Source organism: Pinus tabuliformis, chromosome 5_2, assembly GCF_031772625.1.
Source record: "Pinus tabuliformis cultivar Carrire ecotype Pingquan chromosome 5_2, CPIR1, whole genome shotgun sequence".
Lineage (NCBI taxonomy): Eukaryota > Viridiplantae > Streptophyta > Pinopsida > Pinales > Pinaceae > Pinus > Pinus tabuliformis.
In genome coordinates this window covers 19,655,577-19,680,063 of record NC_142306.1, presented here as the reverse complement: position 1 = coordinate 19,680,063, position 24,487 = coordinate 19,655,577, and the positions used below count along the sequence as shown (strand labels likewise).

General features: G+C 43.1%; 1 non-coding gene and 1 pseudogene across 1 annotated transcript; both read left to right on the top strand.

The window, feature by feature from the left end:
- The first annotated feature begins 4,772 nt into the window (after nucleotides 1-4,772).
- Nucleotides 4,773-4,926, top strand: LOC149157328 (5.8S ribosomal RNA). The gene has a single exon (XR_016262156.1). It is a non-coding gene; the product is annotated as a 5.8S ribosomal RNA (ribosomal RNA).
- Nucleotides 4,927-5,173: 247 nt separating this feature from the next.
- Nucleotides 5,174-7,574, top strand: LOC149157327 (25S ribosomal RNA; annotated as a pseudogene).
- The last annotated feature ends 16,913 nt before the right edge of the window (nucleotides 7,575-24,487 follow it).

The window sequence follows — 24,487 nt, the reverse complement described above, 5'->3', positions numbered from 1 at the left end:
CCACTCACCCTTGCTATCATCTGCTAGTTCTTTTGGTTGTATAGTGCTCCTACTGCTTTTGAGTTTGGTAGATAGTTTTGGTGTGAGTATGACAAGTGTGGGATTGCTACGTAGTTTGCAAGAAGGTGTGGAGTGCCCTTAACCTTGTGTTAAATCTTGTGGATAAGAGAGAGAGATATATTGCTATTTGGGAGACCCATCTTTGAGAGTGAATGCTTGAAGAAACACGCTGGTTGGACCCTCTGAGAAGGCTTGCAACATCAAGACTTGGTTGTAAGCTTTGCTCTTGATTTATTATTAATACAATCAATGATGATTTCCTATGTCTTGTATGCAATTTAGTTGATAGCTCATGACTTCTTGACTTTATGAGTAAATAGATCATTGTTGTTTCTCAGTTAAGTGCTCTATTGTTTCTTTGTGGTGATTCAGGTTGATCTCTCATTAAGGAGAAGGAAACGAAAGCTGGAGCAGCGCAATGGAACTTAATTGACCATTGGTTTGAGGTAGGCCTCCAACGATGACTATTTAAGGGAATTTTTTTTTTTTTTGTCCTTTTTGTAACTAGACCCACTCTAGGGCTAGAGGGTTTGCCTCTGTCTGTAGAGGGAACACCTTCCTATTAATCCCCAATGAAGTCACCAACTTGTGATGCAGGAAAGTGTTCCCTCTGTGGACATAGTAATTTGTCGCTACCTGCACCCTAGTCCCTCTACTGTGTCCTATGTCCAGTAAAACATACTCATATTAAACAAATGCTCTCTTATGTTGCCAATTGACCCTATTTTCCTAAGTTTTCTACCTCGTTGTGAGAATACATTTAATACACATGACAGACCCCTGTCATAAACAATCCTATCATGACCCCATTGCGAGAATACCCCTGTTTCCTGTGACGGTCGCATTTCAAGCCCCAGCATAAGGTTATTAGCTATCTTTAGCAACAGACGGTTTGCATACATTGCTTCCTATCGATGTCAGCGCTAAAGCTTAGTTAAAGACCAGCGACGATCCAGATTGGTCAAATTTGTTCCAACAGTCAGTCTTTGAGATGTCTCTAGACCTGGTTGTTAGGTCTGTTTGGGTCACCCTTCCCCCTCTAGCATGGTAGTTCCATCTTTTGTGCTGCTTGCCCTAAGGATAAGCTCCCTCTCCCTCATTTCATGGAGACTCCTTCTCCTATAAAATCACTCACCCTTGCTATCATCTGCTAGTTCTTTTGGTTGTACAGTGTTGCCGCCACTTTTGAGTTTGGTAGATATTTTTGGTGTGAGTGTGACAAGTGTGGGATTGATACATAGTTTGCAAGAAGGTGTTGAGTGCCCTTAACCTTCTGTTAAAGCTTGTGGATAAAAGAGAGAGATATATTGCTATTTGGGAGACCCATCTTTGAGAGTGAATTCTTGAAGAAACATGCTGGTTGGACCCTTTGGAAAGGCTTGCGACGTCAAGACTTGGTTGTAAGCTTTGCTCTTGATTTATTATTAATACAATCAATGATGATTTCCTATGTCCTGTATGCAATTTACTTGATAGCTCATGACTTCTTGACTTTATGAGTAAATATATCATTGTTGTTTCTTGGTTACGTGCTCTGTTGTTTCTTTGTGGTGTTTCAGGTTGATTGCTCATTAAGGGGAAGGAAATGGAAGCTGGAGCAGCGCAACGGAACTTCATTGACCACCAGTTTGAGGTAGGCCTCCAATGATGACTATTTAAGGGAATTAACTATTGTTTCGTCCTTGTTGTGACTAGACCCTCCCTAGGGCTAGAGGGTTTGCCTCTGTCCGTAGAGGGAACACATTTCTACATCACAAGTTGGCGACTCCACTGGGGATTCCTTTGCATGTTCTTCTCTTGTTTGCTCTTGTTTTGGTTTTGATTTAGTGTCTCTTCAATTTTGGGGATAAACTATCAATTTTTTGGGTTACTTGGGTCAATCTGGGAAATCCCTTTATTATCTATGGAATAGGTTGGTCTTTGTTTGGGAGTTTTTGGTTTATCTTTCATTGTTTTTACGATCGTCACTGAAAATAGTTTAACAGTCGCACCGCCATTGCTTTGTCTCTGTTGTAAAGTTCTGTGTGTTGCTGAATCCTATCGTATAGTCGCGACGATTCCTAAAATCAGCCCGTCACAGAAGAGACACACTCTCATGATGACATCACTCTATTGCTATAGCTAGTGGCTGATCGTCCCTAGTTGCTAGTGTTATGCCTGCGACGATTCCTGTAGAGTTTTTTTTTCAATTCTACCTCCTGGATTCACAGTCCTGTTGATCCCCTGTTTTCTTTCTCTTGCCCATTAGCTTGATTTTGATTGCTTTATGGTTAAGGTGCTCTCTCTTTGTTTTTATTGAATGGATCTTGCATTTTTGGCTTTTTGACCTAGTTTTTTTCAAATTCTTGAATTACTTGACTTGGTTGTTTGTTTGCCCAAGGTTCAACTACAACCTTCTTGTCGATTTTTTTGAGCCTTCTTCATTTCTTGTTCCTTTCTGGTTGATTTTTAGTGACAATTATTGAACCAATCTTTGGTATTGATTCAATTTATTTTCACTACCGAACATAGATCACAATTGTTTGGATCGACCGGTTTTCACACTTTCTTGTTTATTTCTTTTAAATTCAAAACAATCAAAATAAAAAGACTGCATTCATTTAGTATACGAAAGTGAAAGTGTATTTTCATTTCGAGTTTGCATATTGAAAAGAAAATGATAAAATCTATCATCAGTAGTATCCGTGCACTATAGGATTGATGTGTTTATGCATTGTGTCTCTTAGCTTATATTGGTTTTTCTTGGTTTTGGAATGATCTCTCTACCCTCCTGTAGGTAGGTGTTCATTGAAGTAAAAGATGTTTTACTCATTCTAGCTTCATCCTAGGTTTTTTTGTATACATACGGTAAGGCATGGAAACTGTAACATAATTCAAGATCAACTCTCTTTAGTGGCCTTGCACCATCGATGTATTTGTGGCCTGTGGCTTTCTACAGCATTGAGTGTCAGCCCATGACAACTCCTCTTTAGAGTTTGATTCTTGACCCCTGTTGACTTTCTCGCTGGAAAGGTTGTTGGGTGTTTTGTACATGGAGGGGTGAAATTAGTGAGGTGGGTTTGTTATTAGTAGTCTATTTGTCGTTTGAAGCCTTGTGTTGGGTTCGAGGGTTGTTTACCTCTCAGTATTGTTCTCTAGGCACTAGTCTCGTCATGGCCCTTGTCTTTTCTAGTGGTCAAATTTAGGTTGTGATTTATTTGCTTGGTTGTTTGATTATTTTTTGTTATGTTGTAAGCTAGAAAGGGTGTCGTTCCATAATGTATGTGGGAGGGTGTGAAGAGGTGGGATGCTTTTTGATTGGGTGCCTTGTTTGATTTCTTTTTGGTTAGTGGACATCTACTCGGCGTGCTGTTGAGCTTCTCTCTTTCCTTGGGATCTTTGTTTCTTTGGTGTTGCTTTCTTCCCTTCTTCCTTCTGCCCCTAGATTTATAGAGAAGAGGTGGGATAGTTGTGGATTGGTGTTTGGGAATGACGAAAAGTAGTGCGAGTTCCCGGGGTGGCCACCCTAGTCCTTCTCGATTACCGTCCCCTGCAGTTCCCCCCTTTTTGCGAAGGCACGGGGTTTGGGAAGTTTGTTCTCTATTCGAGCCTCCCCTTGTGAGCTAGTAGCCACATTTGATATCTATTTCTTTCATTTTTTTTCTTCCCTTCTTGCTTTTGGCCCCTAGCTTTATGGAGAAAAGGTGGGATTTTTGTGGATTTGTGTTCAAGAAGGATGAGAAGCAGTGCGAGTTTCAGGGATGGCCACCCTAGTCCTTCTCGATCATCATCAATTCAACCCTTTTTGTGAAGGCGCAGGGTTGGGGAAGCTTGTTCTCTGTTTGAGCCTCCCCTTGCGAGCTGGTAGACACGTTTGATATCTCTATTTATTTCATGTTGTTTTCTTCCCTTTTGCCTTTTGGCCCCTAGCTTTACATAGAAAAGGTGGGATTGTTCTGAATTGGTGTTTGGGAAGGATGAAACGTAGTGTGAGCTCTCAGGGTGGCCACAGTTTTCCTTATCGATCATCGTCCCCTACAATTCCCCCCTTTTTTCCAAGGCATGGGGTTGGGGAAGTTTGTTCTCTATTTGAAGCCTCCCATTGTGAGCTGGTAGCCATGGTTGATATTCCTTTATTTCATGTTGTTTTCTTCCCTTCTTCCTTCTGGTCCCTAGCTTTACGGAGAAAAGGTGGGATTATTGTGGATTGTTGTTCGAGAAGGAAGAAATGCAGTGCAAGCTCCTAGAGTGGCCACCCTAGTTCTTCTCAATCCTCGTCCCCTTCAATTCCCCCCTTTTTGCGAAGGCACAGGCCTTGGGAGGCTTGTGATTTGTTTGAGCCTCCCCTTGTGAGCCGGTAGCCACATTTGATCTCTATATATTTCACCTTGTTTTCTTCCCTTCTTCCTTTCAGTCCCTAGCTTTATGAAGAAAAGGGAGAATTGTTACAGACTAGTGTTCGGGAAGGATTAAAATTAGTGCAAGCTCCCGGGGGGGCCACCCTAGTCCTTCGTGATTGTTGTTCCATGCATTTCCCCCCTTTTTGCGAGGGTGTGGGGCTCAGGGAGATTGTTCTCTTTTTGGGCCTCCTCCTGTGAGGGGGGTAGACACCTTTGCTTCTCTTTCTTTCATGTGTTTTTCTTCCTTTCCTCCTTTTGGCCCTTAGCCTTAAATTTGTTGTGTGGGGTGCCCTATTCATTGTTGTGACAGATTTTTCGATAATACGTGGAAACGACTCTCGGGAACGGATATCTTAGCTCTTGTTACAATAAAGAACATAGCGAAATGTGATACTTAGTATGAATTGTAGAATCGTGTGAATCATCGAGTTTTTGAACACAATTTGAGCCCGAGGCCTCGGTCGAGGGCATGTCTATCTGGTCGTCACATCCCATTCAAACGTGCCCCCTGCAATATGTTAGGGAGAAGTGGAGTTGGTCATCCGTGCCCAATGCGGTGCAGTTGGCTGAAATACCTCAAGCGATGTTTCATGGTGTGCGTCGGCGAGCGATGATCTTGTCCCCTTGGATGGGTAGTCGATGTTAACTGATGCGGGCTTTGTGTGGCATCGCTCGAACTTGCTTCGCTCTCTCTTGTCCTCCCATCGGGTAGGGAAGATTTAGCTCCAACTTTGCCGCGTCATCTCAGGCAAGAACTCCCGCTGAGTTTAAGCATATAATTAAGCATAGGAAAAGAAACTTACAAGGATTCCCCTAGTAGTGGTGTGTTAACCGGGAAGAGCCCAACATGAAAATCGGGCATCAGTGTCACCTGAATTGTAGTCTATAGAAGCATCCCAGCAGCGGACCTGGGCCAAGTCCCTTTGAAGGGGGTGCCTGAGAAGGTGACAACCCCGTTAGGCCGGGACCCTGTCACATCACGAGGCGTTGTCGGCGAGTCGGGTTGTTTCATAATGAAGCCCTAATTGGGTGGTAAATTTCGTCCAAGGCTAAATATGGGTGAGAGACTGATAGCAAACAAGTACCATGAGGGAAATATGAAAAGGAATTTGAAAAGAGAGTTAAAGAGTGCTTGAAATTTTCGGGAGGGAAGCGGATGGAGGCTATTGATGCGTCTTGGTTGGATGTGGAACAGCTCAAGATGGTCTGCCGCTCGAATTGACGTGCAAACTAACACGGGCTATTGCATCATCACAAGTGTGGGTGGATTATTGCCTATTGGTTTGCCATTGTGGTGGTCAAGGAATGAAGCGTGCACCCTTGTGGTGGGCCATGTGCACCTGTGTGCTCATGGTTTTGGTTGGGGGGCTTTCCATTCGACTCGTCTTGAAACAAGGACCAAGGAGTCTAGCATGTGTGCGAGTCAGAGAGTTTGAAAACCTGCAAGGTGCAAGGAAGCTGACGGGCAAGATCCCCTCTCTAGGGGGTGCATCATCGACCGACCTTGAGCTTATGCGAAGGGTTTGAGTGTGAGCACACTTGTTGGGACCCGAAATATGGTGAACTATGCCTAAGCAGGGCGAAGCCAGAGGAAAATCTAGTGGAGGCTCGTAGTGATACTAACGTGCAAATCATTTGTCTAACTTGGGTATAGGGGCAAAAGACTAATCGAACAATATAGTAGCTGGTTTCCTCTGAAGTTTCCCTCAAGATAGTTGGAGCTCACGCGTGAGTTTCATCGAGTAAAGCAAATGATTAGAGTCATCGAGGGCATAACGCCCTCGACCTATTATCAAAATTTAAATAGGTAAGAGGGTGCGGCTGCTCCATTGAGCTGTGCCATGGAATTGAGAGCTCCAAGTGGTCCATTTTTGGTAAGTAGAATTGGCAATGCGGGATGAACTGAAAGATGAGTTACGATGCCAAATTGTGTGCTAACCTAGATCCCACAAAGGGTGTTTGTTGATTAAGACAGTCGGACGGTGGTCATGGAAGTCGAACTATGCTAAGGAGTGTGTAACAACTCACCTGCCGAATCAACTAGCCCTAAAAATGGATGGCGCTGAAGTGTGCAACCTATACTCGATCGTCAGAGCAATTTCTTAGCTTCGATGAGTAGGAGGACGTGGGGGTCATTGAGAAACCTCGGGCATGAGCTTGGGTGGATTGGCCCCCGTTGTAGATCTTGGAGGTAATAGCAAATATTCAAATGAGAACTTTGAAGACTGAAGTGGGGAAAGGTTCCATGTCAATAGCACTTGGACATGGGTTAGTCGATCCTAAGAGATGGGGAAGCCTTGTATTAAGTGTGCACTCTGCATGAGCATCGAAAGGGAATCGGGTTAATATTCGTAAACCAGGACATGGCGGCGGGCGGCAATGTTAGGAAATCCGGAGACATCGTTGGGGGCCCGGGGAAGAGTTATATTTTATTTTTAACAGCTTTCCCACCATGGAATCGGTTCACCCAGAGATAGGGTCCAACAGCTGGAAGAGCACTACACATCTTACAGTGTCCGGTGCACCCTTGGCAGCGCTTGAAAATCTAGAGGACTGAGTACTGTTCATGCCCGGTCATACTCATAACCACATCAGGTCTCCACGGTGAACAACCTCTAGTCAATAGAACAATGTAGGTAAGGGAAATCGAAAAAATGGATCCGTAGCTTTGGGAAAAGGATTGGCTCTGAGGGTTGGGCCTAGGGGTTTGTGACATTAACTCGTGGGCTATCGGCAGTCTACCCGAGCTATTCTCATGAAAATGGTGGGAAATTACGTGTCGATTGGGCTACGGGCATAGAATGCCCCCTGTTGGGGGCGTTTCCCTAGGCGTCGAATAGTCGACTCAGAACTGGTACAGACAAGGGGAATTTGACTGTTTAATTAAAACAAAGCATTGTGATGGTCCCTACGGATGATGACGCAATGTGATTTCTACCCACTGCTCTAAATGTCAAAGTGAAGAAATTCAACAAAGCACGGATAAACGACGGGAGTAACTATGACTCTTTTAAGGTAGCCAAATTCCTCGTCATATAATTAGTGACATGCATGAATGGATTAATGAGATTTCCACTATCCCTATCTACTATCTAGAAAAACCACGGCCAAGGGAATAATCCAAATTCGATCCATGAAGAATTGTCAGAAGGACCATGACTGTATCAAGTTGGGACAGACATCAAAGAATAAGAAACAACAGTCAAGAAAACCTCTGAACAGTGGCAGTTAGTATCCAGCATGGAGTGACAAGGACCTCGGTCAAAGCATGTGATTGAGGCCCATGGAGAATGCACAGGAGGCAAAACTAACCCCTGAGAAGTCTGGATCAGGAAACAGAGGCAGTTTTTGATTGCCAGGAAAAACACCTCGAAATGGAAAGGCCCCGAGTGCTCGGTCGCATGAAGAGCCGGGAAAGCCATGGGAAAAAGTCTAAAGGACAAGGGGGAACCGGCACTCCGAAAACCAGCGGTATTGATCGGGGTCACCCTCAAGCGGTAAGTGGAATTGGTGAAAACAGAGCGATTCCACTCAGCGGTTGATGCATGGCAAGTGGAGGAGAGAGAAAACTGTCGCTAATCATGTGCTAATGGTCGAGCAAGTCAACCACACGAAACATGTGAATGGCGTCAGATCTAGAGGCCCTAGATCTAACGGCTGAGATCACGCCCGATGGGAAAGTGGAATCGATGGAGGATTAAGCTATGATTTATAATAATTTGACGTCCGATTTGATTGCCAAGGTGGTAGAAGACTCATTCCATGACGCAACGGAAGAATTGAACCGACGAAGAGAATTGGCGCAGCTGCAGGAGGACAAGTGGCCACTCCCTGTGAGCCTAATGATGATGTCAAACAAGGAACTCCAAGCGAAGCTGTAGTAGGTGATCCGATGGGAAGTGGAAGAGGAATCAAACAGCCGTGGAAACAAATGGTCTTAAAGCCATGCATATGCAAAGTAGAGAACACCGAACATCGGAACCCCGAGAGGAAGATGGGAAGGAAAACACAGGAAAGACAGTGAATCAAGCCAAAACGGAAGACAGAGGGCCGAGATAACCAAAGGCAGCATCAAGCACCAGAGAGCTTGAGAGATTCAAGCCATCCCAGAGAGGATCTGTCCAGACTGAGCACCACATTGGGCTCTCTCCATTGAAGACCATAAAAGTCACAGAGCTGGTAAGGAAAAGAGTCTGTGTACTCTAGTGGCTTGGGGCATCCAAGAACCACCCTGCCAAGCAAATTGTGATCAAGAGACTCACATTCAGCACCTTCATTATAATTCTCTGCTTTAAGACACAATAAAAAAATGCTACCACTGAGAACTGGACCGGAGACATAGCCCTAGAGGATAGGGTGAACTCCTTATTAAATTCTTGTGTTCTTATATTGCTTACTGTATTTCTCTGTTGTTTTTCATTTCAAGTGTCTGTTTTTATTTGCAATCTGATCAATCCGTTTCCTAAATAACATAGGCAAACACTAGCACATGAGTCTATAATACCTTCATGTAATAAATATTTAACCGAGGTCACTCATAGGGTGATTATCAGATCAAGTGGTATCAGAGCTCTAGGTTGTAAAGTTAGACAAGCTTGTGTTGGTTTCGCTGTTGAATGCTCACTAGATCAAAGCTCAAATTAGGAGAAGGAGAGTTGGTGGAAACTAATCCTGAAATTGGGAGAGTCTATCCTCAAAAGACAATGTTAGAGGAAGGTTTTGTGGGGCCAGACCCTCAATTCATAGAAAGCTTCCTAGCCATAAAGTCTATGGTAGAAGAAATGTATAGGGACTTTAGAAAACATAAGGCTGAATATTCATTAGGTTCTAAACAAGATAAAGAAGAAGATGAGTCTCACTTCCATGACCACTCAAAAGGAAAAGGGAAAGAGGAAATATTTCTCACACCTCCTAATAGACCTGTGCATAACAAGAAAGCATCCTTAATCAAACTAGAGTTAAATTTGATTTGCCTATATATGATGGAGAGCTAAATGCAGAAAATTTGGACAATTGGATTAGACAAATTGATCTTTATTGTAGAGTACAAAACTTTGACTCAGACAAGAGCAAGATTCAACTGGCAAGCCTATGACTAGGAGGCACCACCTTGGTTTGGTGGGAAGGTAAAGCTCAAGCTGATATGAAAAGACATGGTGTTGTTGGGAAAAGTATCCAATACGGAATGACCCTATCCCACTCTAAGGGTGATAGTTCCTTAGCAACAATCAAAGCAAAGCTATCTAATATTTCTTCTTTATGAAAGTAAAAGGAGGGAGAAATAGATCCACTAACCGATGTCTTCCGCTAATGGTTGATCCAATCTTCTCTCCTTGCTGCTTGCTCCCAGCTCCTTGCTCTTTCACGGGCCCAGCTACACAGAGATCCTGCAAAATAACAAGAGAGGGAAACTACAAGAAGCATACATTCATAATTGATTCAAGGATTAGAATAAATCAAATACACAAGTACATCAATACATCATTGAAACACATGCATATAGAAGAACCTCAAATGCTTTATTAATGGAAGAAAGTAAGGTTCAGGATGTGATACAACCATAAGAGGCCCAATCCAGCATCACCTTCCCGACGGAAAGAAATCTCCTCTTCACCTCCTTCAAAGCAAATCACCTCAATAATTCTATACTAAAACCAACAACAATTCTTTGCACAAATTCCAGCCTTTAGATCTCATAGGGTAGAGATCCTTATATAGAGTTTTGGAGAGAAGATGAGTCAGCTTGATGTGTGACTAGTGTCCTCTTCAACTCCAGTTCTTCTTCAGTTCTTGAGTCCACTTGGAGATCCTTGCTTCCACTTGGAGTTTTAGAACCTCTTACTCATCACTAGGCGAATTCCTTGATCCAAGTGTCACTTTGGAAGCTTCTTGGGCACTGACACATTGAGGAAAGATACCTCCACATGTCAAAACTCACTCAGCGCAGGTAGCCTTTGTTGGAGTTGACATTCAACGCAGGTAGACCATGGAGCAGTTGACATTCAGCGTAGATGCTCAGTGGAGCAGTTGACATGATCCAGAATTGACTTGTTTTTGAGTGTTTTTCGATGGAGAACTGATTTGAATTGTTGTGGTTTGCTGACCTTGTTCCTCTAAGGGTAGGAACAACATGTTTAGGGACTTTGGATCCCTTAGATTATTGACATTTCATGCTTCACGCTGTAAGACACAAAAATGTCTATAACAGTTGCCCCCTAAAGTATGAGGTCGTTTATCGGGTGAAATGCTTTATCAGGAGGATCCGAAGTTCATTCAATTGCCTGGAGGTGACCTGTAATAAGATACAATACAATACATTATTTTTCATACTGCTTTCATGATCTAGCTAAGGCGGGCATTCCCATGCTCAGCTTTATAAATACATTTTTCTGTACATAGAACAGACAATCGTCTGAAGGTAGACTAATAATTCTCTGCTGAAATTATCATCCTTTGAGTAGGATGATCATCTGCTGCACATGTCAATGTCTTTATTTCCTGAATATATATCGCAGCCCAGATGGATGAAACTAGATCCGGGGTCTTCAAACTCGTCCGATCTTCACTCTAAGTACAAGTCGATCCATGTGAGAATTTGTTGGAGTCGAACATGGAAAGACATCGCTTGATTACCAGTCAATAATGTAAACTGTTAACAAGCGCGAGAGGAATCACCGATAATGATGATGACCCTCAAGGTACTGCAGTACAATTCACGTGGTGTGAATAGAGGACTTGGCGTCGAACACCACGCAAAATCTTCTGGTCGAAGGTCATTGATGTATACCTGTCGCCGGAAGTGAGAAACTTGTCATTGAGGCATGCAAGCTTCAAAGTACTGAGGGGGGGTGTTCCTAGATCAACTTCTTGGATAATGAGCTGATGTCGAAAAGAAGCGATCCGTCAAAGGAGGGCCTTAATGAATCCCACATCAGTGACACGGAATGGAGCTAATGATTGTGATGAAGGTGAAAACGATCTGTGAAATATGATTCAGGGTGGCGGTCATGAAAGGATGAAAGATGATGTATGGCAGTGGATGGGACACGGTTGACTCTTTCTGCACGACATCTCTTGAACATATAACGATACTGATGTGATGGATCAGTAGCATTACCCCAAATGTGGATGGTATGGTGAGACCATGGTGATGAGACCGGTGAATGAAACAACCCAACCCGATGTGGTACGAAGGTAAAAATTGTCATGTTCAAGAGCGACTTGCTACCATTAAAGCTTTGAGGTTCTCCCAATTTTTCCCCAGTCATTTCTGACCAGTACCTCTTTATTTTTGTCAAGCTTGAGGAGGATAACATATGCTTGTTCTATAACCTGCCCTTCGGGCAAGCCCATCGCTATGTTTTAACGAGCCTAGCGATAGGGAAACTCGTTCTCGTCTAAAGACAAGTTTGTCGCTATTTAATGCATTTAACGAGTCTAGCGACAAAGACAACTCGGTCCTTTTCATTTTTAGAGAGTCTGAAAAGGTACGTAAAGTTAACTCCAAAGGTCCTTTTTCGTCATCTAATCCCTTAAGTCCGAAAAAGTATAAAACAATACAGAAGGGATGAATGTTCGATAGTTTTATCGAGCCGAACTAGACAAGCGCTCGATCTTTTTGTGCAATAATCCCTCAAGTCCAAAAAGATTAAATTCTAGAGGAGGGATAGCTCTTCCGGTCACTTTAACGAGCTGGAAGGCCAAAACTCAACAAACTTTTCATATTTTATGAGTCAAATGAAAAGAGCTCAAAAAAGACTCGTATTTTGAGGAACGAGTGATAAACAGGGATAGCAGCAGATTCCAGGTACAGGTTGGAATTTTCCAATCACGGCAATGTCACAAGGATGGCTAGGTGAAATCACTCTTCGCAGCTGTTCCTCAAAATAGGTAAACAATCATGTGGAAGTGAATGATCGGCCAAATGAAAAGTGGAGGTGACGGTGCAAACACGACCAAGGCTTTTATGGCTGATGAATTTACGGTCTCAAATGGTTATTTACCGGTTCATTTTTTCTGGATGAGCTTGAACTCTGGGGGAAGCTTGCTCACAGGTGCATTTATTTTTTAACGAGCATGAACTCTTGCTAAAAGTGCTCGGTTTTGCTTTTTTTTTTTAACGAGCATGAACCTTGCCAAAACTGCTCGTTTTTGCGTTTATTTTTTAACGAGCATGAACTTTGCCAAAACTGCTCGTTGATATCATCAATTTTGTATCTTACCATAACTAGCTTTGCCCTTTTCAAGGATAGTACTGTATCATCAATTGCTGCAACAAACTAGTTAGAAATGAACAACAAGAGGTTAAAACTCTAATATTTTACTTTGAACTACGTAAAAAGCAATTAAAAGGTGTTTTTACCTCTCATTTTACCATTTCATTTGCATTTGGCTTGTTGGAGCTCTGGAGGTGCCTCTTCCTTTTGATTTTTCACCAGCTAATTTCAGGAGATTCTGTGGATGATTCTCAGCGCCGTCTGGACCAGGTAGGAGCTAAACCCTAGCTCTTTCTTTTCATGGTTTCATTCTTCCATTCTGTGCCTGTTTTCCTGTTCCCATGAGCCCCTGGGGTTTCATTAGGGTGTTCTGCCATCAGCGCAGGTGTTCCATTCGAAACCTGCGTTGAATGTCAAGCTGCTTAAGGGCAGTTTGACCTTCAACGTAGGTGGGACACTTAGCTACCTGCGTTGGGCGTAGAAAAGGACTTCTGTTGCACAGTTTTTGATGAAAATTTCGCCAGTTTCTCATCAAATCAGGGATCTTACTCCTCCTCTTGTTTGTTTTGCAGAGTTTATTGGAGCAAAATGACCCTTACATGGCGAGAATGAGAGCATGAAGAGGAGGACATGATTGCCCTCCATGATCCTGTCACGGTGAACGCGCTGTGGAACTGTGGCCTGCTGAAATTCTTCCGTATCTCTAGCATGAGAGCATAGATATATTTACTGCAGTACATGCTTGATGCTTGGGATCCCATCAACCAAGTATTCCAGATCAGGGGCAAGTCCATCCACTTGACCATAGTGGACATTTACTTCTTGACTGGGTTGTCAAGGCGGGGTGCCCCCATTTCTTTGTCTGGTTTGGCCCGAGAGAGTGATTCCGTGAGAGATTATGTCCGTCAGTATTGTAGGGAAGGGTCCTAGCCGAGCAGAGACGGCAAGGTTACTATCCGTGAGATTACTGACAGATCTCTCAGGTCCATACTGTACACGATTGGTAGGATGACCGGTAGCGCATCCCTTCATGTTGCCAACAGGTCTTATGTGCAGCACGCCCTGGAGTGTCTTCAGCCGAAAGTATTCAACTGGTGTGATGCAGTACTTGTTCAGATGAAAATTCAGTTGACCAAAGTAAAGGACGGGAAGCTGAAGAACTTTGGTTTTGATTCAGTTCTGACTGCCTTCGCTTTGGAGAAGATACCACTGATGTAGCCTCAGTATGTTGCACTCGACTTGCCTTCTCCCACTAAGCCACGCATGCAGAGATGGGTTGACCACATGTCTAGACATGCTGGTCAATCTCAGATTACTTTCACTGATACCTTCTTCAGGTGGTTCGAGCGCCAGGAGATGGCCTTTTCCGAGTATCCATATGTTGGTATGGATTTCCGAGGTGATCCGGATTTGGTGCTACCGGATGGCGAGCAGTGGGGCGCTATTGGTAAAATCTTTGATCATATCACTGTTTACTGTTTTCATTTACAATGTCTTTGTGCTTTATTCTGTTAATACTCTAATCAAACTCATGTGTGCATGCAGATGTTGGTCCTGTCCGTCCAGCAGTTGGCCTGAGAGCTCCAGTTGCTGATCCAGCAGGGGAGGCTCCTGGGAGAGCTATTCTTCGCGACCTTGACTTGGCCGAGACTCTTGCAGCTGTGTAAGAACAGGTTGAAGGCCTTACTCTTGGCATTCCGGATGTACGGATTGACGAGTTACCTTTACGGTTGCAGCGAAATACCACTGGTGTACCCAGACGATGGACTCGTCTCTTGCGCATGATTGCACAGGCCGTGACTTGCTATCATGAGCATCACTAGGCTAGGGTGCCCCCAGCCATTTTGAGTTTTTGAGGTCATATGACCGATTTTGTCTTGGTTAGAGAACATTATATGTAAACCGTAAATAGCTATATATTTTTTATTTTCAGAGTTTATTTCAGTTTTTATGTGATCCATGTGTGAAACATTGATGATGCTTCTCTTTTTATCAATTTTGCAAATGTCTATCTAACACATAATTTGGTAATGAGTCGGTTAATGTGTTTAAGTTTCTGGAAATGTGTTGATATTGAATGAAATCAAACTGTCTTTCCAAGATTTTAACTCTTAGGAACTTGCGATAAATAGCTGGATTTCGGACAGAATAGGTACCGGTGAGTTGTAGTACTACGAGCTGTGAGTCTAGCCTGACAATTAGCCGGCGTATGCCATGGGTGATGGCATCAGAGAGCAGTTCTATCAACGCGCTATACTCAGCGATGTTATTCGTTGATTGACCAATACATACCCCTCTGAAACTCACTAACTCGCCGCTTGGATAAAAAATGGCCCATGCTGCAGAGGATAAGTTCCTCGAACTACGACTCGCCCCGTCGGCATATCCAACCCACGGTTCCAATGGATTTGACATCTGCAATAAATGTAAAAAGTGGATTACTTAACTGAAACGAACACTTTAGCGAAAACAGAAATGTAACAAAAGCATACAGGTTACTATTAGGCATAGTAACGCTTAAGGTACAACCCGTTGCGGGGTTGCGCCAGTGGAATTCCGTCATAATCCATCAACTCGTAGGCTCCTTTTGCTAATACGCTCTTAACAATATAGGGGCCCATCCATAAAGACTTAAATTTTCCAGCTCCCAGTTTATCGGATTCTTGATCGTAGAGCAAGACCAAATCACCTTCTGAGAAGACACGGGGTTTGACATTTTTGTCGAACTGCGCCTTGACTCGTTTCTTATGGGCTTCATTAGCCAATGCAGCATCACGACGGGTTTCATCCAATTGGATTAATTCCAAGAAACGAGCCTCTTCTTCCGAAGTTCCGGGGAGGAGATCAATTGCGATCTTGAGAGACGAAATTTCACACTGGATTGGTAGGATTTCTTCCAGGCCATACACCAGTTGGAACGGTGTGAACCCAGTCGCATTTCTTACCGACGTTCGGTAGGCCCACAAAGCCGAGTACAGGATTAAATGCCATCTTCTTTTGTGAACCCCAACCATCCTTTGCAGCATGCGCTTCAGGACCTTGTTGATTGCTTCAACTTGTCCGTTAGCTTGCGGATAGTATGGGGTAGAGCTGTCGTGAGACAACCCTAGTTTGGCAGCTAATTCAACCATCATGTGATTGCGAAAATGCGATCCATGATCTGTGACTATGGCCTGTGGTACGCCGAACCTGGCGACTACATGATTGAAAAAGAATAGGGCAGCTGTTTCACCAGTATTATCCAATGTAGGCATCGCCTCGGCCCATTTGGTAAAATAGTCAACTGCGACTATAATATACCCATGCCCCCCGGTCGAGGTGGGGTTACATTGCATGAAATCGATGCCCCATTTGGCGAAAGGCCCCACAACCACTATTGGCTGTAAAGGAGCGGGGGGTCTTCTGGTTTTGCTATCAAAAATCTGACAAGCATGGCAACTTCTGACTGTGGTTATGCAATCTTTGAACATGGTTGGCTAGAAGTATCCTGCTCGTAAGATTTTTTGTGCTGTAGCATATCCAGATTGATGCCCCCCACAAGCACCTGAATGACACTCATTCAGGGCTTTTTCGGCCTCCTCATGGGTGAGGCACCTTCTCAGAACCGTATCGACACCACGACGGTAAAGCATATCACCGACGATCATGTAGTCTTTTGCTTGGTATCGAATGGGTTTCTGTTCTGAGTGGGAGGTGTTTGGCCGAAACTTTTGGGTCTGGAGATAAACTATTATATCTCCATACCACTCATCATTTGCCGATATCAGAAACAAACTTTCGTCCACGATTGATTCTTGGGATGTTTCATCGTTGGACGACGATGGGAGATCGCATAATAATTCTGCGAAAACTAAAGCTTTCTTTGATTTGGATTTTACAAATTCCAGATCAAACTCTTGAAGGATTGCTATCCATTTTGAATATTTGCCCCCAAGCAACTGTCGCGACAGTATATATGTCATGGGGTTGCAATCTGACAACACGGTAGTTTTCCGAAAGAGGACATAATGTCGAAATCTTTGGATCGCTTGAACAGCAGCAAGTGCTAGCTTTTCAACGTAAGAATATTTACTCTCTGTATCATTTAAGTTTCTACTTAAATAATATACAGGATGTTCAATTCCATCGACTTCTTGAACTAAAACCATCGCAATGGTCGTATCCGCTGCAGCCAGATACAGGTTAAAGTCTCTTTGATAGTCCGGGGCATACATTAATGATGCTTTTACTAGAGAATCTTTCAGAGCATCAAAGGAATCTTGCGCAACCTGGTCCCAGACGAAAGGTACATCCTTTTTCAAGAGACGGGTATAACCTTTAGCAAGTTCTGCGTAATTTGGAATGAACCTCCTCAGAAAGTTTGCTTTCCCTTGGAGTTTCTGAATCTGAAGCAAATTCGAAGGTGGAGGCAAATTAATGATTGCCTGAACCTTGCAAGGGTCGAGACGAATCCCATCCTTGGAGACTACAAAGCCAAGTAAACGACCAGAACCGACGCAAAACACACATTTGTGTGGATTGAGTCTTATCTTGTAGTGTCAGCAACGTAGAAATATCGCTCTTAAATGTTGCGGATGATCAGTCCGCTTTCGCGAATGAGCCGGAAGATCGTCGAGATAAGGTTGAACGATGTTCTTGATGTCATGGAAAGCATAATTCATTGCTCTCTGAAACGTCACCCCTGCGTTCTTCAGACCAAAGGGTAATTTTCGATAAGTGAATGTGCCCCATGGACAAATAAATGCAGTCTTTGACTGGTCCTGTGGGCGGATATTTATTTGATTATACCCGGAAAATCCATCCATAAATGAAAAGATTTCACATCCGACGCATTCATCAATTATCTGGTCGATGAAGGGTGTAGGGTAGTTGTCCTTTGGACAAGCTTGATTTACATCCCTATAATCGACACACACTCGTATTGTTCCTTGTTTTTTCATAACAGGGACAATATTCGATACCCAATCGGTTAGAGGAACCAGGTAGATGAAACCAGCATGGAGAAGTTTCTCAACTTCTGCCTTAATGGCAGCGGATTTCTTGGGGTGCACCTGCCGAAGCCGTTGTCTTACTGGTTTGACATCAGGATACATCTTAATTTCGTGTTCAACGATACTCGAGTCAATGCCTGGCATTTCATCATATGACCAAGCAAAGACATCTCTGAATTCGCGAAAAAGAGCGTTATATATTTCCAGTTCTGAAGGGGAACAACCTTTGCCGACATAAATATTCTCTACAACATCTGTTTTGGTCGAGATATTTATGGCTATAGTCTCTTCAATATTGGATAGGTTCCGCTCGGAATCCACCGTATTTACAGTATTTGCTAGGAATTCAAACACTGAAGGGTGATAAAGGTCATCTTGAGTATCTTCCGGAGGAAGGGAACGATGGTGGCTATCATTCCATGGTGCCCCCTCAATCAACATTGATTGTAGGATTCCTTCGTCACTTCCATGCACTCGTGACCAGGGATCCAAAGGGGTGCCATATTCTCTAGACCTATCTACCCAAACGCTTGACGAGTGTTGACTCGGGTTCGCCTCCCATGCCTGAAACATTGATTGCTACAATATTTCTATTGGGCTTGGGGGTAAAACCATTGCAAGATCCATGTTGACTTTGTCTTTTGCGACCTTCGTGGAAGATATCATGTTGCAGGTTGCTACAAACAGTATATTTCCTATGTAGATAGGAGGTGGTAGCGCGAAAGTTCCCATCATTGTGGGGTCCTTCAATATGCCTACTCCAATATCTTGAATTGAATGGTTGCTCCCATGGATCATGGGAATGCTTCCTGTAACTTGCGAACCATTAGGGAGGAAGTTTTGTTGGTCGACGACCGTAATCCCTCCTTCAAAAGGGAATGCGATCTTCCTAAAATAAGTCGACACAACAGTAGCCATGGCATATATCCATGGTCTTCCCAGTAGGATGTTGTAATCAAGATTCCCATTGATGACTTCAACATCTATTTCTACTGTTTTTCCACCTAGTTCAACCTTCAAGTTATTTAGGATACCGTAAGGGGTATATGTCCTACCGTCGAATGCTTTCAATGTTGTCGAAGATCTCGACAAGGTTGGCGACCCTAAAGTTTTCCAGCAACTCATCGACATAATACATGTAGATGCCCCCTCATCAATAATTGTTCGGTGAATAGTTTTGTTGAGGGCTTTCACTTGGACAAGGAAAGCTAGTTGAGCTGGTAACTGAGGGTCGTATCCTTTGTGATCTAAGGTTGGAATTTGTGCAAAGAATTGCTGTTGGTTTTAGTATAGAATTATTGAGGTGATTTGCTTTGAAGGAGGTGAAGAGGAGATTTCTTTCCGTCGGGAAGGTGATGCTAGATTGGGCCTCTTATGGTTGTATCACATCCTGAACCTTACTTTCTTCCATTAATAAAGCATTTGAGGTTCTTCTATATGCATGTGTTTCAATGATGTATTGATGTACTTGTGTAATGATGTATTGATGTCGTTGGACCAAGATGTGGGGTAATGGTACCCATTTGTACTTGTGTCGCCCCGGCAGTTGGCGATTGTGGTTGAGTCACAGGGTCAAAGGGCTGTTGCATTACAACCTGAGAAATCTGAGGTTGACATACAACAGGCATTGTTTGAACTTGCGACACGGTTACAATCGCTGGTGTTGTCGGGATGTTCGTCACAGGTACACATTGTTGCATAGAATACACAACTCTTGGTTGCTGGGGTAGCATAGGTACCCAACCACTCGTCGTAATTCGAGTATAACCTGAATACTGTTGTGAACTCCCGTATGGGTGACCTCCCGGAGGGGGTAATGAAAGGGCATACTGCCCCCCATACGGTATGAAACGGGAACCGAAATATTAACCAACTTCAAACAGACAACAGCTACTCACATATCTGATCATATACATGAGTGGCGTCGTCGTCGTAGGATGGTGAAAATGTACGTTCCCGATCAGCTATTAGCTGAATGGTTTATAAAGTCGTTACTCCCAGCTATAACGGAAGATGTGGCCAAGGGGGGAGTCGTAACAGAGGAGCAAGTCATTGCTCATGCTCAATATTTAGACTTAGTATATACTCAGTCTGGCACGCTCTACGACAAAATACCTGATGCCCCTAGACCTGATTTTTCAATTCCTCCCCCTCCTAAATCGAATATTGACTCTCATGCCGGTGATGATGTGATTGGCACTGCAAGCGTGAAATCGAAAAAGGCTTCATATCAGAAAGCCCGTAAGACTTCAGATCAAAATGCAAATGAAGAGATTCTGCTGTCGTTGTGTCATTTGGCACAGTCCTAGATGTTGACGGTTGTTCAGACATTTTGAGTCTATCCAATAGATTGCCTAGCGATTCTACAGGAACTTCCCCTGGTGATAGGCTAGCTTATGATGTAGAGGGAAATAGAGTGACCCCTACTCCAAAATGGGTTGGAGTAGTTGCTTGCGGATCTTCTACAATTTCCTCTATCGCAATCAGACCAGGTGGAAGGGGAAGACCATCAGGTCTGTAAAATATTTCTGGTGCCGAAGACAGGGTTGTTCCGACAGCGACAGTTGTTTGAGGAGCAAGACTCTCTGGACCGGTTACAGATGGCACTGGTCCAGTAATGCAAGTATTTGCTCTCAGACTAGGATCAGTGTTACTGTCCCTCTAGGGCTGTTGAACTTCTTCAATAGAGGCAGGGTTCCCAGAAATGTTTGGAGTAACCAGAACCTCAGATGTCGTTGGAACACTTGTTCTAACTTTGATAGGAGATTTTGAACCGGTTAAACGAGTTCGCTTTGTCCGTACTGTTTTTGATTCCGGAGACAAAGACGGTTGACTCGTAAGCCTCCGTGAATGACGGGGTTTCAATTGACTTTCTTCCACGATTGCGGATTACTCAATCAACCAAAATACAAAGGGGAAAATGTGTTTCCGAATTGAATAAATTTTTAGACGCTTTTAGACACAACTTTCTTTTTCACTTTTTAAGAGTCGAGAAAAAGCTAAAGATGACTCTAGTCTCCTTCGATGTTTCAACGAGCCCGAAGTGACAAATGCTCGGATGGACTTTTTCAGTTATAGAGTTTGAAAAAGGCCAAAAGAAACTACTCTGGAGTTCTAGGCAGAGGGTGTGCCAAACTTTTCGCAAAACCACAGAATACGTTTTACGGTACGGGTGGTCGATCTTCGTGAATGCTGTGTTCACTGCATTGCGATCAGTAGGGCAGCCGACACGGCTTCCTCAGGATAAAGGCTTTATTCCTATAGGGGTCTCCCAATATATACGCGATGGTACGTGGGAGCACAAGTCCGTATTGATACTTATCACTTCACCGTGGAGGAATCACCCAACCACTCGACGCTAAGATATCACGTTTAACGACGCCGGAACACGTCTCTAGCTTAGACCTCTATGCGTTTGCATTATGTTTCAATGCGTTGTTATGTAAATTCAATTCATTTTAGGTTGATCTTGTTTAGCAGTTTGCCTTTATGGATCACCACGTGATGTATGGTACAACTCCTAAATGCAGTCTGAGAATGAGAAGCAAGCTTTTTCAATCTTTCAACTTATGAAAATCTTAACTACTGAGGGAAAAGAAAGACATCATCTTTTCACACAGATCATAGAGCACACACTAATGCACTTTTCCCTAAATCAACATGCAAGCTGTCAAAATGCACATGCACAATGCAGGTATTTCTTTTCTCTTTCTTAATGTTGATGTATTACAAAAAGAAAGCTGTTGTATAACTTTGAATTCAATTTCAAGTGAAAGCAAACAAGATTTTGTCCAAAATCAAAAGACACCTTAAGATTTACTTGTTTCAACACTAGAAATATATAAATTCAAACCATATGACGAAAGCAAAAGCTCAATCAGCTATGAACAGCAAACAAACTAACTCTTAGGATCAAAACGACACTTTACACAGGTCTAGATCTAAGAGGCCACAACAAGACTAGTTCACTTTCGTTATGGGAAACTGTAAATGATGTAAGAAATACAAAAAGAACAAATACAGTTTCTTTATACAACCGAGGCGGAATAGTGGCAAAGAAAGGTGGTTTCAGATAGGTACATTGGTTGATAACAGGCTGCAAAAACAATACTGAAAACTGGGCAACAGAAAGCAGAGAACCCCAGTTGCACAAGGCAAAACTGGTTCAGCGCAACCCTGACACTGTCAGTTTGACATTCAGCGCAGGTAGCCCCTTCGGGACCTGCGTTGAAATGCAGACTGCCTTCACAGTGCCTGCGTTGAAGAGGAAACTTTCGTTTCTCTCAGGTTCCGGGTCACAGATTGCTCAAAATTCAACAGTTTTAGGCCAAATCAAAGGCTATCAATCAAGTACACACTAGAGGATGATTCAAAGAGGATGAAGACTATCACTAAGAGCTATTTAGAGTCCTTGTGGATCAGCTCTTCAAATCATAAACTTGCCCAGAAACTGAGCTAGAGTAGCTGCCCTCTACTTTGCATTTGAAAGATTCAAATGCAATTCGATTCGGTACTCCCTGTGTTTATAAAATGAATAGCAAGAAACACAAACAACCAACAAGATACGATCCCCAGTGGAGTCGCCAATTTGTTGTTGGGAAAAGTATCCAATACGGAATGACCCTATCCCACTCTAAGGGTGATATTTCCTTAGCAACAATCAAAGCAAAGCTATCTAAGATTTCTTCTTTATGAAAGTAAAAGGAGGGAGAAATAGATCCACTAACTGATGTCTTCCGCTAATGGTTGATCCAATCTTCTCTCCTTGCTGCTTGCTCCCAGCTCCTTGCTCTTTCACGGGCCTAGCTACACAAAGATCCTGCAAAATAACAAGAGAGGGAAACTACAAGAAGCATACATTCATAATTGATTCAAGGATTAGAATAAATCAAATACACAAGTACATCAATACATCATTGAAACGCATGCATATAGAAGAACCTCAAATGCTTTATTAATGGAAGAAAGTAAGGTTCAGGATGTGATACAACCATAAGAGGCCCAATCCAGCATCACCTTCCCGATGGAAAGAAATCTCCTCTTCACCTCCTTCAAAGCAAATCACCTCAATAATTCTATACTAAAACCAACAGAAATTCTTTGCACAAATTCCAGCCTTTAGATCTCATAGGGTAGAGATCCTTATATAGAGTTTTGGAGAGAGCATGAGTCAGCTTGATGTGTGACTAGTGTCCTCTTCAACTCCCGTTCTTCTTCAGTTCTTGAGTCCACTTGGAGATCCTTGCTTCCACTTGGAGTTTTAGAACCTCTTACTCATCACTAGGCAAATTCCTTGATCCAAGTGTCACTTTGGAAGCTTCCTGGGCACTGACAGATTGAGGAAAGATACCTCCACATGTCAAAACTCGCTCAGCGCAGGTAGCCTTTGTTGGAGTTGACATTCAATGCAGGTAGACCATGGAGCAGTTGACATTCAGCGCAGATGCTCAGTGGAGCAGTTGACATGATCCAGAATTGACTTGTTTTTGAGTGTTTTTCGATGGAGAACTGATTTGAATTGTTGTGGTTTGCTGACCTTGTTCCTCTAGGGGTAGGAACAACATGTTTAGGGACTTTGGATCCCTTAGATTATTGACATTTCATGCTTCACGCTGTAAGGCACAAAAATGTCTATAACACATGGTAAGACCATTACTGAATTTAGGCTTTTGTGATCCATGTCAATTTTGAGAAGATACTTCGGCAAAAATCACATAGAGATACTTATATCTCTATGTGATTTTCGCTGAAGTATCTTCTAAAAAATGGTAAGACCATCTCTGTCTAGAGTGAATTTGTTTCTACAATAAAAAAATAGTTCTATCCATTGGCCTACATGCAGAAATCCATGATGAGTAGGCAAACTCTTCGACAGTTGAAAGGGCAAAGTGTGCATGGGTACACTCAAGAATTTCAAAAGAGAGCATTGATTCTAGGAATCTCACTAAACTCACCAGAAACTCTTTTGAAGCACATTAGTGATCTACACAGCTACATGAGGCATACCATCCTCATGTTTAATCCCACTAGTATAGATGAGGTATCTGTACAAGCTACTCATCTAGAAACTAGAGGAAAGAATGAAAATCTAGAAGTTGGGGGACCATCCCAACCCACTGCAAGCAAGAGCAAGGAGAAAAGAAAGAAGAAGTGGAAAGCAAGGAAGGCTAACACTGCACAGAAAAGTGTTACAGACATTTTTGTGCCTTACAGCTATAAGCATGAAATGTCCATAATCCAAGGGATCCAAAGTCCCTAAACATGTTTTTCCTACCCCTAGAGGAACAAGGCCAACAAACCACAGCAATTCACAGAAGTTCTCCACCAGAAACTGCTCAAAAACAAGTCAATTCAGGATGAATTAAGAAGCTCCACTAGATGCCTACGTTGAAATGTAGAGGTTACACTGGCTAGTTGCATTGCAACGTAGGTAGAAACACTACCAGGGTGCGCTGAGCAGGAAATGAAAAATGTCAGGGTCTCTTGTGAGAGGTGGCAAGACTGTGGAAGCTTCCAGAATCTTCCTCCACGACACTTTCCTTGATGAGTTCGACTAAGTGATGAGTAAGAGGCTCTTAGTCTCCAAGTGGAAGTAAGAACTGACAGAGAGAGAGGACACTAGTCAGATCACAAGCTGACTCATCCTCACTCCAAACATCTATATATAGATCTCTTCTCCATGAGATCTAGAGGCTGGAATTTTGTTATTGCAAAGAATTTTTGTTGGTTTGAGATTGGGATCATTGGGTGCTTAATGCTTTGAAGGGAGGTGAAGATAGAAATTTCATTTGCTGGGAAGGAGATGCTGGATTGGAACTCTCTTGGTTGTATCTCCTCCTGA